The sequence below is a fragment of the Larus michahellis genome, chromosome 2, assembly GCF_964199755.1.
Source record: "Larus michahellis chromosome 2, bLarMic1.1, whole genome shotgun sequence".
In the NCBI taxonomy this organism is placed as follows: domain Eukaryota; kingdom Metazoa; phylum Chordata; class Aves; order Charadriiformes; family Laridae; genus Larus; species Larus michahellis.
The window spans coordinates 39,552,686-39,568,754 of record NC_133897.1 but is presented as its reverse complement, the minus strand read 5'-3'; positions in this window follow the sequence as shown (position 1 = coordinate 39,568,754).

Here is a 16,069-nt window from a genome sequence, read left to right as displayed (position 1 = left end):
TCTACTGCATAAATATCTTAAGGATTTTTCCACAAGTCTTCTACATAAAACGAAGTAGAGTAAGTTTCAAATGGAACACCAGAGAGTGTATGCTCGGAAGTAATTACATCAAAGTAAATTGACAGGTGTAGCATCTCTAAAGGTGCATGGATTTTACATAAGTAATTTGACTATATTTCATTTTATAGTGAAGTTAAGGCACTGTTACAAAGACTTCTATGACACTGGCGTAGAAAACTATTTATATTCCATATGGTTGTAAAAAGTGTTTATCAATTGAATTTTACTGGCTTATGCTAATACAAGCTTTGAAGTGATTCTCTGTAGTGTTCCCTGCTCACCTAAAATAGAGGTAATGGCTTTTTTAACATTAACTTTAGCAAAATTAGTTACTTTAATACATCAGTTAGGGACTGTTAATGCTTAAGGTTTCATGATAAGCATATTCTTACCAAGTATGGACAGGATCCAAGTTGTATAGTGCAATTTATATGCACATTAAGTTTATTTGGTTACATAGTTTATATCAAAGCTTTAATGATGTATTACATTTGCTTTTCTGGAGGTTTTTTACAGCATAACACCAGTAAAGTGTTGTGACTGACTTTGTTAGAAAAGGATGTGGTCACACTTGCCCACATAAATTGCTTTCAACTCAGTCTTATTGCAGTGTCGTGAGGATCTCAAGACGGTAGTTACTGTCTCCAAAAAAAGGAGATAAAACAAGGATGGATGTCATATAACTCTCTTGTTGGCTTTTGGCAATCAGAGAGAGGCGTTTAAAAACCATTGCTGGTTTGTGGCTTTCCATTCTGCTCTGCAGAGAGGAGTGGAGTTCTGTAGCAACAAAGTTCATCCAAACAGCTGCCCACTGCTGTGTTTTGTTGACTTGTAAGAAACTTTTGACTCCAGTGAGTGCAGACAGCTTTTTAGAGTTCTTCTGTACTGTGTAATTCCAAAACACCAGTCAGGGCAATCTGAGTAACCCATCAGAAATGTTCCTTTTCTGGAATTCAGTCATGGGGTTTCTTCAGAGCACCGCAGGCTCTTGCGCGGCGTGCAGGCCCCTTACGTGTTACGGGTGTATTACATATTATTAGAAACCAATGGTTCATTTCTCTTCGAAAAAGGCCATTGTGTAGGACACAAAGAAGTCTTTTGCTTGCTGTTTGTATCTGACCAGCAGATTGATTGATTATGTATTTGATTAGGTCCTTGACTCTGCACAGAGGAGGCCAGTGTGATGAAAACAGCATCGTGTGAACATTAATGGAGGAAGTTGTATTCACTAGAGATTAGAGAGGCTGGAACAAGATCAGCTTCAGATATTCATGCTCTGAAATTGCTAACACTGTTAACACTGTTAAACACCACTAAACTCCCATATAATATTGAAAACAAGCAATACGCTGTCTAGCCACAATTTTATGGGAGAAATAAAGATAATTTGTTCTTCATTAAACTAAAAAGGCTTAGCTTCTCCGAGTAGTCAGATTCTTGTTTGCATCTCAAAGAAACTTGCTGAGAAGGTCATGTACTTTTGACTCCTTGTGCCTGTACGTCAGTGGCATACGCGATTGGTTTTTAATAGTTGCTCCAGAAGTCCATGACAGCGACCTTGGACCTCCAAGAGCTGAGGTCATGAGGCCACCAATTTAAGCTGTTGCACTTGTTCCATTTGTCTTTGTGTCAGGGAAGTTGTAACGTCCTGAAGGACACTTACGTTAACACCTTGGCATTTCTTCCCTCCATCACAATTTTTAACTTTGGTTCTCCACACCAGTCAAAAAAATTACCTCCTTTGCAGAACATCAGTTAAATAAAGAACATTACCTAGATTACCAGGTCCATCTACCAAGAAGCAAATGCTGATTAGTTTCAAATAAACCTTCAAAATTTCAGTTAAGTGCACTGACAGCTGTGTGTTGTCACTAAGAAAAACAGTTGCTATGTATGCTGTTTCCATGCCTATTACAGTTTAAAGTTCAGGCTAACTGTAGTGGTAGGTGTTTATTAACATTGAAAAATGGAAGCTGTGCCAAGCTGGAAAACTGCTGTCACAATGGCACCGGCTGTCATGGAGGAAGTGGGTCAAAAGGGACTAACCAAGAGGGTAAAGGCTTAAGCAACCTGTCATCACTCCTTCTTCCACCCCTTGCTGTCACTGTTTCGATCTGTTTGCGTATCAGGTGGTCACCTCTCCAAAGTTCTTGGCAGCTCACCAGTCCAGCACAGGCTTCCTGTCAGGTCATGGAAAACCAGTGCCATGCTGTTTGCCCTGCTGCTGAGCGCAGCCAGCCAAGAGGAGCTTGCTCCCAAGGCCGGGTGATGCACGAAGGTCACCATCAGAGCTGCCCCATCCGGCAGTGCCATCGTCCAGCCGGACAGGCGATCACCATGGCTACTGTAAGAATTATATCTCTAAAACAACATAAGTGAACAACAAATGGGTATTTTCTGCATTAGGTTATGTGCTGCAACATGCAATTCTAGCCCTTTAACCAGGTCAAGCAGAAAGTGGGGCTCTCAGAGAGTTCTTTAGAGCTCTACCTGTGTGGAGATTTTTTTTTTTTGAGCCAAAAGATCAATCATGGTGTCCACCAACCTCAGGCAGGAACAGCCCCGTGAGCCCTCGCGTTTTGCTTTCAATGTCTGCCCTCGTTCTTCGTGTTCTTTGTCTTTCCTCTCCTCCATAGAGAAGGAAGGAGCTCTGCCAGCAGGTGGTGATCTAAGGGAATAATTCAAAATACGTGTGATACTGGTGTTGGCAGCTGTGTAATTGAGAAGTAAACTTTTGCAAGCCCCAAATAAGGGGTCATCGTTGTGGAATGTTTCCAAAGGAAGCAACTAGACTCACTTGTGAGTATTATGATCTTATGCCTGCTCTCTTCCTTCTAGTGGAAAAGTAATTTAATTTGCATTCATGGAGTAGTAATTAATTCATGAATATTTGCCCCACATATATATTGTTAAATAAGGTCTTTTTTTTTTCTCTTTTCCATATTTTCAGTTGTTTTCTGATGAATACAGTGTAATTTTCAGTGTCCCATTTTCTTCTCAGTCACTTCCCTGAGAGATTTTCAGTCAGCTCATTGATGTTGCTGAAACCAAGCTTTCAAAATTTACGAGTTGGGCCCCTGAAGATCCTAAGTTTGTCTCAAAACTGTAGTATTAAAAAGGTGTTTTAAATTTATTCTGTCAGATTGAAGCTTTTAGGGCTCAGATGTTCATTTTGCTACCAATATTCGCTTTTTTGTTGTGTGGTGGTTATTTTTTATTTTTGAGTCAAAGCATAAGGTCCTTGTCATGCTGTTTGAATGCTGAAGCTGTTGCTGTAGGGAAAGATCCAACTATCACAAGACTCAGGGTAAAATTAACAGGAGCTGGCAATACACTGACCCATAAGTCACCCCTTCAGTGCCCTCTTCATGCTTTCTGCTCCATGGCAAATGGCGTTGCTTTGGTCTCAGCTGTAGTCCTGCTGGACAAGTCAGAAAACAGCTTTTTGGCATGTTCCTTATTTCAAGTAAAAGTTATTCCAGTCCATCATAACACTAAATAGCTGCAACGTTTCTGAGCATGATCTTTTTGTGTGTGGTCCTACATGTGTTTACACAAAATATAAGTTTCTGGTATAACCTCAGGAAGAATAACTATTTTGCATCCCTAGGAAAAAATTACGTTTTTCAAGGGAGTTGGGTTTTTTTGTTTGGTTGGTTTTTTTAAAATACATTGAAATAGATACTCCTTAACAGTTGTAATTTCTGCATATCTCTGATTATAGGCCTGTTGGTGCATCTTTCTGTGGAAATTGTGTACCTATGCAAAGCCAATGCAAGCATCTGGTATTTATTTTATCTTTCGGATAATAGACTGGTGAGCTCCAACTGAGCTTTGTATACTGCAGCATAAATTTATCGGTTTGTATCACTCCGTAGCAGAGGTTAGAACTGATTTTGTAGCTTGTGGCAGATATTAAGATTAATCTTTCATGTAATTAAATATCGAAAACAGTAGGTAAAATATAAACCCTACATTATCCTACCTTTTCTCTCATTATGGTAGAATACTTTTGACTTTATATTATGCAGAGGCTTCAGTGACCCCCAGTGCACTGCACAGGTGTTACCACATTGGTGGGTTCTGGTGTAGTTCCCTTAGATTGATTAGGAGAACCAGACTCTGAATTTAGATGTGACAACAGTCTGGAGGCAGAGATACAGACAAACCACCTGTCAGGGTGCCGTTTCAGAGCCAGTAAAGAAAGCTGCTGTCCTAGAGGCTGAGATGAACTGTGGCAGCAAAACAGGTAGGTGCATCAGAGCAGAACTGGCTGTCTCAGGGCAAACCAAAGGTCTCCTTAGTCCCATCCCATCCCCAGCACTGCCCTGCAGCTAATGACAAGTCTGACGATAACCAGGGGAAGCATTTGGGAGTACTTCCCTAGAACACCCTACTACACACTTTGTAAGTCATGGACTTCTTGAGACTGATGCTTTTGTGTTTAATAGCATGAATGAATGTATATTTCCATGAATTTGTCTAATCACTTTTTGAATCCACATCACAACTTAAAATCCCCTGTATCCCATGGAAAGGAATTACACATGTTAAGTACGCTTTGTGAAGACAGGGATCTCTTTTTGCTTGTTTTGGACCCATTGCTCCCTAGTTCATTTGAAAACTTTTGGGACAGCAAGGGACAGTTCCCTGCTCTCTCCTCTCTCTCCTGCTGATGACTGCTAAGAATTTTTTCTTATTTCCCCTCAGTTACTTCTGCCAGCCTGTGAGGTCCTTGTCTAGTCAGCCACTCCACACAGGAGCTGCTCCATACCTCTAATTGTCTCTGTTGCCCGTCTCTGAACCTTGCCCAGGTCTCCTGCACCATTTTTGAGAGGGATGGAGATAAGAACTGTACACAGTTTTAGACGCAGGTGCATCATGCACACAATTGGCATAATGGTATTTGTGCTCTGTTATGTTCTCTATTTTCTAAAAATTCTTAACATTTGATGTGCTTTTTTGATGCGCTTTGTTGAGCACTAGGCTGACATTGTCTTAGAGCTGATGTTTAATTAAGGAAAAAGCCTTTTAGAATCTAAGCCTCAGAGTAACCATGTCTTTCTCCTACTTTTGCTCATGGCCAAGATGTCTTTTAGAAGAAGACAAGGTGATCTGAGTCAGGTGTCATCAGGTCTGGTGGTCTTTCTGCTAGTCTCTCCCAGTTGGGGTAGTTGTTCTACCACAACCTCCTAACGATGAAGGTGTGCCAGCTCCATGCATTCTGGTAGGACTGTCCCAGACTGGTTAATGCTCTTCTCCTCCCATCATTTAGCTGGCTTTATTTGTTTAGTTTTGCAATTTGTTACTTCCCTTCCGTGTTCTTTTTAATTAGCCATATTGCACTTCTTACATGGCTTCATCTCTTTCTTCAAAGACACGTCTGTGTGCCTCTCATCTTTCTTTGTCTTTGCTACAGTGGCTTTCCTGATGGGTATCTGGGTTTTCCAGGCAGTGAAGCCTTTGGCTGGAGTTGGTGGTGTGTTTCAGTGTGAGGTTTCTTTTAAAATTGAATACACTGTATTTACTTTTCTAAAAGGAGTGTGGATGCTGCCCAAGATGCACATATAAAATAGTGCCCTTTTCGAAAGGGCAAAGAATATTATTTTTTTTTCATTCAAATCTACTATTTCCTTCTAGCTTTATTTTCTAATACTGGCCAGGGAAAAAAAAAAGAAAAAAAGTCTTATCCTGAATAAATTGTGAGTGATGAATGTGACCGAATGAAGAATTCTTGCTTTTCCTTTTGAAGAAGGGGTTAATTGTAACTCACAGTCTCTCTCCTCTTGCGGAACTACTCAAGATAAAGCTATTTCTTGGAAGAATACCCTTAGGAAGCTAGTGACCTAGAATGAGCTTGGCATAGAATTGCCTTTTAGCCTTAACTGTGATATTCGCTGCTGCGATCTTCATACACAAATGGGTTTTGACAGGCTTTGCAAACAGCCTGGGGTCAGAGCCTACGAGCTTTCCGTGGGCAAGTAAAAGCTGTGGAGTCGGGAACATAATCCGTTTCCTATAGAGACAAACAGGAAAATTCCCAAACCCTGGGATGGTGCACAGCGGGACACTGATGGGCAAATGCAATCCCTCATTGTAGGACTGTGAAAAGGACATGGCAAGCAGCAAGACATGCTCCCAGCCAGGGATGGTTCATGAAGTCCAAGCAGCGCTGTTAACTGGAACCAAGACTGTATTTTTAATATCCCTTGACAATAAGGCCCGAGGGAGAGCAGGTGATGGCCCACCAAGCTGGCATCCTGCCTTGGGCATGAAAAGATGTTTCTGTGATCCCTACATCTTCGCTCCAAGCTGCTTAGCAATCTAGAGATGGGATTTTGCTGTGGAAGCAAGGTTGAGCGGGAGAGGGGGTTGATCCCTAAGCCTTTCCCATGTGGATTTCCTCTGTGCGCACACACACAGAGAGCACATGGCGGTGGGGCGGTCTGGGGCGATGCGCTGGTCCCACCTCCTCCTGCTGATAAGAGGGAGGATTTTTTTCCTGCCCCAGCTGTTTGTTCCAGGCACTAATCTCAGAATTTGTTTCTTTCTCGGTAAACCTAGCAAGTAACCTAGCGGTTAGGGCTGCATAGTTATCCCCTGTGCCTACAGCAAGTGAGGGAAGATGTACAGAAGATATGCACTGGAAGAATTCAATCTGGTCCCTAGAAAACACTCTGATCCTTGCAAATCCTTTTTTTTTTTTTTTTTTTTTTGTTCCCCACCCTTTGATAGTTTTTTCAAGTCTGGGATTTTCATAACGGAAGGAGAATTCAAATAAATCAGCAACCGGAGAAAACGCCAAACAACCGCAGTCAAACTTTCTCAGTGTTTTAAACGAATAGACACCCACCACCCACCACCCCTCCTCAAGATATGATGCCTAACGGGATTTGATTGCGCTTTCTCAGCCAGAGAATTTCTGTCAGTACCTCTGCCAAGTGCACGGTCTGACGGAGGGAGGATTTGATAGCGGTCCAGGTTAAGCCAGCCTCTTCATTCAGAGACAGGGACTGGCAGCCCCACACAGGCTGCAGCGGGGCCACCCAAATGTCGAGTTTCCATCGAGGAAGGCCAAGTTCCCCACACTCTTTTTTTTTATTTTTGCAACTGTAGCAGGGGCCGTGTCCTTGGGTTCTTTCCATGCCAAATAAAGCGTCTGCACATTTTGTCTAGTTCGGCTTTTTTGTGCGGTGGAGGCGTTTATACCAGGAGCACCTGCAAAAATAGAGGTCTGAAGAAAGGGATTCATTTCTGACAGGTTAATCAACCCGAGGAGTAAGAAATTACCATGCTAGATTTGTAAACACACTCGCAGGTCGCCTCGCAAGGGCAGCTTGTGAAGATTAAGCTGGCTGGGGATACTCTGAACCTGAGGCACAGGGAGCCCTGTGAGACACAGCTACTATAAAGTGCTCCGAGGCAGATCCTGCCACCCAGCACAGCCGCCTAAATCTGCAGTGGTAGCTCAGGGAGCTTCGGGGATGTTACTTCAGATCCACTTCACCCCACAGAAGGGCAGAATTTAAATGAATTACTCATGAACAGAGAATAAAGGACATGTGCAGTAAATAATAAATTTCTGGGTTTTCTGCCCTTCATGACTGTCTCTCATAAATATTTCACGCTCTCTTACTGCTTCACCGTGTTCAGCCAAAAGATCAGACTGGGCCAGTGCATTTCGGTGTCGTTCACGTCTGAGGCTGTTACAGCTCAGGGTGAGGCAGAACCATAGACAAAAACCTGATTTCTAAGATCGTGATGCCATCCTGGCCAGTCCTGTATCTGAAGTGCCACAGGGCACGTTCTGCGACTGCTCTCAGTCAGCTCTGGCTCCTGTTTTTTTTTTTTCTTTCTCTCTTCCTGAACTGAAAAATAGGGAGGAGAGAGGGGAAGCAATCTTAAATGCATACAAATCAGTTCGGTCCAAAAGTGTTAACTGAAGCACATTCTTACACTTCAGCTTTTATGAAATGAATCCTTTCATTCTGAAGAAGTCAATATAAAATATCACAGTATTTCTCACCCTGCACAATCCCTCCATGCAGGCTGGCACCTGACATCAATCTGTGAGTAGATTTGATTTTGATTCCCCCCAAACTTAATTTTTCAGGGGACTTTTCTCAGTGAGTAATGAGTCTGATTTCTCTTTTTTTTGTATGTGGCTGCTGGATTCTTTCTGTTCGCTTATTTTGTTCGGCAGCTATACAGTCTCTATTAGAATACCCTCCAGATGTGAGGTACCTGATTAGAATCAGCCTCAATCGCCATAACTTGCTTCATGAGGTCGGGCTGTTGGCCCCACCGTCAGATGGGACCCGAACGCACCTCTACTGTGTTCCACGCACTCCTGGTGCTCCTGACCGTTGTGCAGCACCAACTGAGGAGCAAAATGCCTCAGTGAGTTTCGATGAGCTACACCCATGGCTGGAGGCACAACGGCTGTTAAGACACATCCTTTTCAGAAAATCTGAAATGCCTCAGTTTTAATATTCTGCTTTCTTACTGAGTTGACTGTCGTATTTTAAACCTGTCAAATGTGTTTTATCAATGTGAAATACTGTTTACTTTCGCTCATTCTTGCATTATCCAGATCTTTACCATGCAGACTCTTTCCCATCTTTTCCCCCAGATGCAGCATATTGTAATTCATTGCGCATGACTGCCAAGAAATGACAATTCCAAGACTGTCCATAGTTCACAATATAGTTATTTTACTGGTGGAAATTCCATCATTTTTTTCATTATAACCAGTCCAGCAGAAAGCAACCAGAAAGCTAAGCGAGATGAGCCTCCCAAATAGGGCAGGGAGGAAACCTCAAGTATAGATTTGTGCGTATTTCTGACACGTCCAGCCAAAAAAAGAGAAATCTTGGTCTCAGTAGAACAAATGACCACCTGCACATTCTCAGTCTGAGAAATAACCTCCTCCGTCCTGCCACTTCTCCTGCTCTTATTTGCTCTCCTGTGTTCTCCATTAGGATTGTCTTTCTACTGCCAAAAACAAGAAAAAAGGATACGTCCCTCCTATGTTCTTACTGGATGTAGACTTTGTCCACATCTAGGGGTTTTATTCATTTTACTATTTGTTTTGCAGGTGTGTTTTAAACATTTTTAATAACAGAATTGCACTGATGAGATCTAGTATAGGAGCAGGTATAGATAGCTCTTGCCCTTTCTGCAGCTTAATATTCTCCTCAGTTCAGAGGAGGAAATCACTGGCCTGGCAGAACTAGATCCACACAGGGTGGGGAGGTTTTAATGGTACCGGCACAGCTGGAATGGTCTAGTTAAGGGCTACAGGCAAAAACCAACACGTTTTTGGTGCCAAGGGCCAAAATGCAAGTTATCTGGAGGGACAGAATTTCATGGCCTGTTGTACATTTCCAATGTTCATCATGCCAAGAGTATTCCTATTGAGAAACAGAAAATTAGGGGTTAAATCTTTCATCTACAGAGTCACCTTGAAACCCCATAATGAAATATCAATAATTGAGGATACCTGTTTGCTAAAAAGATTACTGACAGGCATAAAATAACAATCACCAGTAGCTATAAATGTATTTTATGTCTTGGATATTTTCCTGGCAGACTTTAGTCTTTCATTGAGTTATGTAGTAGCAGCCCTGGATTTGGACAACTTGTGCTCAAAAGAGTAGTAGGATGGATTTTGGGGTACCAGAGGGGAGAAAGGAGACCTTTTTTTTAAATCAGTGTACCATGACTTTCCTTGGTTAGCAAAAAAGTATACTACCCTCCACAAACAGAGAGCTCCATTTCAGTTTATTATTTTGCAGTATCCTGTATGAGAAGGAAAAAGATGTGATAACTCTTCCTGGAGAAAATCCAAAATGTTAATTAAAAAAATGGCATTTTGGCATTCATTCCTTACAGGCTGGAGTTCGTGGCCATACTGGTATTTCATGTCTTTCACATGAAGATCTTTCCAAGATGATCTTCTCTACAAATGACTTTTTTTTTCTGCCACTAGAGGTCCTAAAAATAATAAGGAAAGGAGGCACAATGTACCCATGTATTTGACACTAGAGCATTCTCACAAGGTGGACATGAGTACCAGGTCACTGAAACCCCCAGTGGCTTGGCTGACAGCTCGGGTTAGCCCTAGGCAGACTGGAGGAACATCTGATTGTTGGACACAAGAGATGAGCTTTGCCTTCGACACAGAGTGATTTTCATGCATTCCTGCCATGTCTCAGAGGAGTGGGAGGCAGGCTTTTCTTGCATTTGGGCAATGCTCGGGTAATTTGTTGTGCCACCCAAGTTAGAGCAGGGAGGGTTGAGTTGTGGAGGAAGGCTCAGGTTGCTCAAATCTGACAAGTGAGATGCTAGCGGAAACCAAGAGTGAATCAAATGCCAAGATATTAAACAGCAGGGCAGCTACCACCAGCTGAAACTGCTTCGAGGACTTGATTCTGGGTCCTTAATCCCCAGACTCCTGCTTTGTTCTTTCCCTTCTAGAGCTTGCTTTTGCAGGTAAGGAGAGATGAAAGTCACCCCAGGTGCTGGGGACAGGAACAACTCCCAGGACCTGGGGGTGTCGGTCAACTGCTGGCTGAATATGAGCCAGCAGCGCGCCCAGATGGCCAAGAAGGCCAACAGCATCCTGGCCTGTACCAGGAACAGTGCCGTGAGTAGGACTAGGGAAGTGATCGTCCCCCCGTACTCAGCACTGGTGGGGCCCCATCTCGAGTACTGCATCCAGTTTTGTGCCCCCTCACTACAAAAAAGACATTGAGGTGCTGGAGAGTGTCCAAAGAAGGGCAACACAGCTGGTGAGGGGTCTGGAGAATAAGTCTTATGAGGAGCAGCTGAGGGAGCTGGGGTGGTTTAGCCTGGAGACAAGGACGCTGAGGGGAGACCTCATCCTTCTCTACAACTACCTGAAAGGACGTTGTAGAGAGGTGGGTGTCAGTCTCTTCTCCCACGTAACAGGCAATAGGACAAGATGAAACGGCCTCAAGTTTCACCAGGGGAGGTTTAGACTGGATATTAGGAAAAATTTTTACACTGAAAGGGTTATTAAGCACTGGAACAGGCTGCCCAGGGAAGTGGTTGAGTCACCATCCCTCAAGATTTTTAAAAGATGGGTAGACATAGTGCTTAGTGGTATAGTTTAGTGATGGTTTTTGTCAGAGTTAGGCTGATGGTTGGACTAGATGATCTGAAAGGTCCCTTCCAACCTAGGCAATTCTATGACAGCAAAGAGAGAGCAAATGGCCCAACGCATGAAAATGTAGAGAAAAGCTTTCCCTGCCGGGCATTCCAATAGGAGTCAGTATTTGCAACATAAACCCAAGGCTGCTGCTATCATTGTAGCCCCGTTGGGTTGTTCTACAGTGCTCAGGTGTTGTAAAAAGAAATGGATGGATGTACTTGGGAATTGAACTTAAATTCAGCTTTTCCCATTTGACACTTTTCCCTATTCTTTCCCTCTGTTAAAAATTGAACATTGATTTTCCCCGTTCTGCTGAGTCTGCAGTCTTTGCTAGCATGTAGTTGTTATAAAGACTTTCACTAGCACTGGCAGAGAAAATTCCGGCAAAACAATTTTTATCAAAATTTGCCAGCTTGTTGAAAGAAAGCTGTCCCACAGGAAAATGTTCTTTTTTACGACAGGACGACAAGGAAGCGGAATCGGGCACCTTGCCATGGGCAGCCTGGCCTGGGGACATCTCTCATTGTGGCTCCAGTGAGAATCCCAGCTCTGTTTCAGAGAGTAAAGGAAACACTGGGTTTTGTTCCACACTGAAACCAAACTGAACTCAGAAACCTTGGATGTTCTGCGAAATGGAGTTACCACTCTCTGCCAAGCCTGAGCATCAGGTTACAATGTCTAACGTTGAATTAAAATGTACAAAAGACTGTATTTTTCGGAAAAGACAGGCATTTTTTTGTTATTAGCAAATTATGGCCTCATTGTACTTATTGTGCTTATCAAGTTATTTTTCAGTGTCAAGACCTATTTTGTTTCACCCTTCCCTGTCATCAACGATTTAGGGGTTGTTCTTGGCGTGAGGGAACCTTGAGAGCGCTGTCACGGGCTGCACGCAGGAGGGTGTTCCAACAGCAGGAGCTGGAGCTGAAACCGCTCATTGTTTATGTAAAACTAAAAGTTATTTCCTTAGCATCAGCACCAGGCTCCGTTCCTGAGGTTGTACGCGTGCGTATCTGTGCAGACGCCACAGAAACTAGGAAATTAATGTTTCCTTTGCTTCTGCAAATAAAGGAATCAGCCTCAAACTGCCCTGAAGAAGCGGCTCTTGCCACCGCCCGGGAGCTTGCTACGGCAGCTGGCGATCCATCAGCCGAACTGCATGAACTCGGGAAGCATTCATGGCTCGGTCAGACTAAGCCATCTTTCAGGCTCCATGATTTGTTGACTGATTTGTAAGTTAAAACGGCTCTTGGCACCGCAGAGGATGAGTTTTCAATGGGTATGACACATACACAAATTAGATAAGAAGACAGAAAGCCAGTGTTTTAGATAGACAGCTTGGCCAATGAGAATTTTACCGCAAGGCTTATTTTTAATTGACGCGATGAGTTTTATGCATCTGCCCACTTGAAATATTCTGATTATGAAACTGTCTCTTCGTTCACTGCTTGGCTGTTGATTTCTAAGCGGGCAAAGCAGGCCGTGTGTGCTAATAAAAGGGACAGAAGAAAACAGAAAGACGCTAATGCAATGAATTATCTTCTCCATAGGGCTGTTTCGCATTAAACATTTTGGTTTGGCTACAGCTTCTGACCGCTTTTGGTTTGTTCAGTAATACCAAACCATATGGATAAAGAGTGATTGACAGAATACGCTGTGTTTGAAGCAGCCTCCCAATGGCTTGTACTCAGATATAAATATCTGATATTCTAAATCTTGAGAGATGAACTCCTGATGCATCAAAGTGCCAGTTGATTTTCTTTCATATCTGTGATTAAATTTTTCATGTAAATGTCACATTAAATGATGAAAAAGAGACTGTAACAAAAAATCATTTTTCACCTAATAGGATATTAAGTTAAGAAGTTAAGAAAAAATACTGTGAAAAACATAATACCAAAGGATGTAATCCTTTAAGGCTCATTTATGCCTATAACGATATGACATTATTAGAATATTTTTTTTCAGTCTGTAAGACTGAGAGACTAATAAATATACAACAAAGAATGGAAATTCATGGTAGCAATCTTTTAAATAATTGCACAAAATAGTTCAGATTGTTTTAAAATATATTTAGTATTTTTATATAATGCATATTTTTAAAAAATGGATTATTTTCACCATCTTCTCAATTTATAATGCAAAATTACTGTTAGTGTAAATAAACATGATATTATTACCAAAGGTCATGGACTTTAACAAAGGCCGTTGTGTAGCTACTTAGAAACTGGATACTGTATTCAGCCTTTAGGCTGGTCTGTATGTAACTGAGGTTCAAATTAAAATGAACCTTGCTAACAATCCTGACACCTGTATTTGTTCCATATCATGAAAATTCTGCTGTAACTTTCTAGCCTACTCAGCAGAAAGATATAGAAGATTTAGCATTAATGTTAGAGTTAACATCTTCAAAATATTACAGAGGCTTTTCTGAAAATTTAAATTCGTATTCCGCTGGGACCAAATCATGCTGTGACACTGCATCCTACACAGTGGGGTCTCTCAGTTTGTGAACAGAGAAGCTATCCTGGAAAAAAATGTGCTGTTGGATGTAAGCTTATTTGAGGAAACTGTGGATAGTAGCAAGGGAGTTTGTTCTTGGCTGTCATCTCTGTGCCTAAAGCCAGATCTGGGTGGAATCAGAAGAGCTGGGCACTGGGGTTGAGCTCTGGGAAGGGATTTTAGCCTGGGTACCCTTCAGATGATGTTCCTTCCACCTAACTCCAGTTTAAAAGCTACACACGCCATCTAAATTAATCACTAAGACTCCCTCTTTAATCAGTAGAGAAAGCAAGGACTTCTAGATAGTGATTCACCCATCTTGTTTAAATACTTGTCTTTGAAAAGAAAGACGTTACCTCTGGAAGCGTTCTCTGCTGACCAACAGAAAGAAGCCTAGACAATTAGCTTAATTGTGACTACTGTTTAGGTGGCTGCAGTTAACAGAGGCGAATCCCATCCCATGTGTCTAATGCATAATAATCCCCAAGTGGGATAGCTATTGTACAAAACCCCACCATTTGCAGCTAGAAAGACAGCAAAAATGCTATGTCTGCTATCCCAAGCCATGTAGCCAGCTTGTTTTTCTAGTACATCCTTCCAAGCCACCTGGTGAAGAAACAGCTGTGGGCTGTCTGAAGATCGTGAGCCAGAGATCGTGCTTTCCAGGGATTCTACTTCTGTAGTCCCTATTCAGACCTTTCTGCTGAAACCGATAGAAATTATGGCAAAGGAATATAAAATCAAGCCCCCTCTAAGAGATGTTTGTGGCGGCCGAGTCCTCCTCTACGCTTCTGTAAGACCATTAAGTGACAGCTAAATGAAGGTATTGCCACTGGAAGCTTTCGGTGGGGTTATTTGCAGACCAGCTGTTCTGCAGCATGAGGAAAAAGAAGCATCAGCCAATCACATCACAAGGAAGAGGAACAAAAATAAAACATTTCACTGTGCACTGATAGAGTTTATTCAGGGCAGAAGTGGCACAGTTTGCGTAGCTTGAAAACATGAGCCAAGAAGTTACCAATATTTGCGAAATGATCCTTTTTTACTCCCAACGTGTTCGTAATTTGAATCAAACTGCTGGAGATAAAATGAGATGCAAAGGCAGAAACTGAAAGCTCTCACTCGCACATCCCCATCCAGCTGTTATAAAAAGAAATCTAGGCTGTTTCTGTTCTTGTCTTGGTTGCCTCAGCATAGCCCCATTCCTTCCTGGGGAAATCTGCAGCGGCAGCTATTGTGTTTTAGTAAGCAGACAGTATTACAGCTCAATCAGCATCTCCAAGGAAGGACCTGGAGGCACCTGGATGTGGACTGAGAGATGCCCTGAACATTTCTGTGCTACAGGATTTAACATAAAGGTTGCTCTATCTTTCCCCTTGTTCACACTTCAGGTTTAGACACGGAGAAAAATGCTGCCATTCTGTTTCTCTACGTCAGGGATGACACCTCACCAAACAGGTCAAACCCCAAACTATGGCCAATACCAACTGCATCAACTGGGTCTAGGTTTAAAAGTAAGTTGAATAACATTACAAGCCTTTATATTCTTCGATTTCCAGTTAACTGGAAGAGGAACAAACCAGGCTGTTTAGTAAGCGTTGTCAACCGAAAGGTGACCTGTTCGGCAATCTGACCTTTTAGCTCAGCTTCGTGGGTGGGTTTGGCTCCAAGCATTCATTATGGCTAGGTTGCCAAATTCAAAGAAACAGGTGGAGTTAGACTATAAGATGTTTACTCCTGTTATGCTGGAATTCCTTTGCTCTTGCCTGAGGCTCTACTTTGGAGGCCTTCAAAGTCAAAACTGCCACTCCGTTCTTGCCTGAAACGTTTTGTTCTTACGCTTCTCTCCTGTCAATGGGAATCAGAGGAACCTGAAATGTTGTCCCTGTCTAAATACAGAGCTAAAAGTATTTTCATGTTTTGGGATGCTCAAAGCATCGCCGTCTGCTAGTGGTGTGTGACAGGTGGGCAAGAATGAGGAAGACACCCCAGCACCCTTAGCAGAGGTTGAGCCCCCTGTAACCACCTGCGTGAGGAGAAGGGTCTAGTTCATGGATCTAACAACAGGGGCGGAGTGTAAAGCACCCCAATGGGGAAACAGCATTGGTACAACCAACTGATCCATTTAGAAGGCATACAGGAAGGAAACTAGGAAAAGGAGGAGAAAGATGTTTTCCCTTTCTTTTTTTTTTTTGTGTGTGTAATAATAAGTTATTTTTATATTAGAGGGAAGCGTCCTCCATAGTATGGCCCGCAGTCCGTGTCCCCTGGCTGTCCCCATATGGAGACCTGGTGCTCTGGAGTTTAGTTCTCTTGGAAACCAAACACACA